Genomic DNA, 3,195 nt, shown 5'->3' on the forward strand with positions numbered 1-3,195 from the left:
AGGGGGGGTGGGGGTTCTTCCGCCCCCCCACCCCTCTCTAAAAGACCTCTTTTGTGTGGATGTTCTTTCTTCCTCTTTACTCGACTACAATAACCTGACGATAGTCGTTTCCCCCTTTCTTCTGCTTTTCCAAAGTCTCGCCCTAGCACTCGCTTACCCCTCACACTCACTCACTTATTTTGCTAGCTTTGTAAGCAGTTCTCTCTCTCTCTCTCTCTCTCTCTCTCTCTCTCTCTCTCTCTCTCATAAGACCTAACTGATAAAAAATGGGTTTGTTTGGAAGTCATATTGGGCATTATGTTACGTCTATTTTATGCTGTAAGAAAAAAAAAACGATGAGGAAAGGATACTTCTAAAGTGGCATTCATTCTACAAATGCTAATACACTCATATATAAGCGCAAATACACTTTTTTGTTTCTTTGCTTTTACAGAATTTTCTAAAGCATGCTTTTTTTAAAGGTCAGATTTGAGTGACCATATCTTGCGAGCGCGGGGGTACTCTTACGGTAGATGAGAAATTAATGGTTTAGAAGATTCAGAATTTATTTAGCTTTAAATTTTAATTAGCATCTGCGTGGGTGGTTAGTGCAAGCCTTTATTACAATGATTGGGTGAATACATTTTCAAGGTTCTGTTGGGCGCCACTGTATAAATGAAACACTGTAGCTTGAAGACCACGACACAAACAGTTGAAAATTAAATTGTACTGACTTCATCGTTAAAATAATCTTGGATCTATGAGCTGGCTATTTCGACGAAAATGTGGTTTTCTGCGTTACTTATTGCTGATCCTTTAAAAATTATGGTCATGGCACATTTTCTCTATACCTCAAAAACTGAGCAAGGGGTCTAGGAAGAAGGGGGGGGGGGGCTAAACTCGTACTGTACTGGAGTCGAACGTCAGCACTAAGGTGGGATGTCGTTCCGGATGCAAAGAATACATATTCACCCATACTTTTATCCACATGAGAGTATATTTCCAGCTTTTTGCGGCATTCTGATCGAAATACACCCCCATCTCTCAGGTACCAATCAAACGAACTTTGAGAGATATCTTCTCCCAAATAGCCACCAAACTGTATAAGATTAAAAATAAGAGTAGCTAGAGACTGATTCTCCATTTGGAGCGTCTCCTGCATGCCAAACCAGTCACTCCCAGAAAACGTCCCTACGATGCACACCTCGGGTACAGATGAACAGAGGGCAACAGAATGAGACGTAAAGTCAGCCAGGGAGGAAGACCTTTCAGAGCAAAGGGCTGACCCTTACGACAGGTCCCGAGCACAGCAGCCAACAGCGCAAATGATGGTAAAAAGTAAATTAAAACTTAAACGGGGTACACACTGTTTCGATTTTTTCGAATGAATATTCTCATTTCCTATATTCTTTTCAGAACGTTCGGATGTCCTACATTTTGTGATGTAAACCTGAGAGTTTTCTAGAGTTCAGAAGCACTACCTACACTTACACATACACACACACACACACACACACACACACACACACACACACACACACACACACACACACACACACACACAGGCCCTTGGTCGTAGGTGATCCATAACTATTCTATCGTCCTTTCACGTTTTTGTAATCAGGACCTGAAAGGCTGTTATGAACACAAAGGTCAGCTCTTCGGGGCCAAGGGTCAAGGGCCGTTCGTTGTACTTCCTGGTATATTATGCTGAATGCTGCCAGCTATGTATTAAATGTATTGATTTTGTGTGCGCACGGTGGGACCTCAAGTCGAAAGAGCTTTTCTCCTTCTTTCTGTCTCTTTTCATTGCTTCCAAACGTCGAATTTTCACAGTTCGCTTCGAAACAAAATTATAAGACGCTAATTTTGAACATTGATTAATTAACATCTCAGAGGTATGCTGAATGTGCTGTATTGAATGAAGACTCCCACAAAAAAGCAAAGGGGTGGGGGTTGTGAATTTTCGGAGAAGGGGGGGGGGTGATAAAAAATAGAGGAAGAAGTGAGGAAAAAAGAGTGACAAACTGTGGAACAAAAGAGGCAGAGGGAAAAGAGAGAGAAGGCAAACCATGTGTTCATTCAGCTAAGGGCTGGAGGAAATGCACATACTATGTGAGGCATCGTGGTGAATTCAGGTGCTCATTAAAAAAAAAAATTTTAATGAAAGAGTAGAAAGTGGCATTTTTCTGCATGGTTAGGAATTAATTTTTTAATATTCTTTTTTGTTTTTGGCTCAGCACCTTTTCTGTTCATTTAAAAACACATTTCAGTGAGGATTTTGCGTCGATTAAAGAACAGAAAATGTAAAATTTTCAGTTTCCAAAGTCTCTCAAACTATGGAAGTTACCAAACTTTGGGGGCTATTTTCTTGCATCGCAAATTTACCCCGGAATCCAATTGAACCACTACCTTTTTCTTCAATCCCAAATATCTCGACTCCTACACAAGACTATTGGGTACTTTTTTCATCTAGAGAAAGAGGAACATAAACATAAACATAAATATCCATTCACACACACACACACACACACACACACACACACACACACACACACACACACACACACAAACACAAACACACACACACAAACACACACACACAATTCACAAGCATGCTCTGACACACCCACCCAAAAGCCAATAACTCTAAATACCCCGAATATTGTCGAGCGCCTGATTCCACCGCGTCGTGACACATAAAAAGAATATTAATCCGGAGTCGATGGTAGGAAACGTTTTAATGCGTTGTCTTTGTGAATTGTCCCTGAAGTGAATGAAACATCGATATAACGGCCGATGGTCCCATGTTGAACATCGATGAATTATTGGTCTATTTTTTAAAAGGAAAATTAAACATTGTCTACAAGTAGTCCGAGTTTGACACTCAAATACACGGAGAACTGCCAAGTCTCGGCGTTCTCTTAAAATGCATTGGTTTCTTTTTTTTTTTTCTTTGCTGTTCTTTTTCAGGTAACCGTGTATTGAAGTGCTCGATGCGCAGAGTTCCTGCCATACATAAATATAACGTAATTTTGAATTAGAAAGTGTAGACACTGTTGGCGTACTAGATAGAACTCGGAGTTTTTATTTCGTGTCTGATGCTGATTCTTCTCTTCTTGATGTTTTTGTTGATATTGGTTGATTCTTAACGATCTGGAACATGATGATGATGATGATGATGATGATGATGATGATGATGATGATGATGATGAT

Source organism: Aplysia californica, unplaced genomic scaffold (genome assembly GCF_000002075.1).
Source record: "Aplysia californica isolate F4 #8 unplaced genomic scaffold, AplCal3.0 scaffold00341, whole genome shotgun sequence".
NCBI lineage: Eukaryota > Metazoa > Mollusca > Gastropoda > Aplysiida > Aplysiidae > Aplysia > Aplysia californica.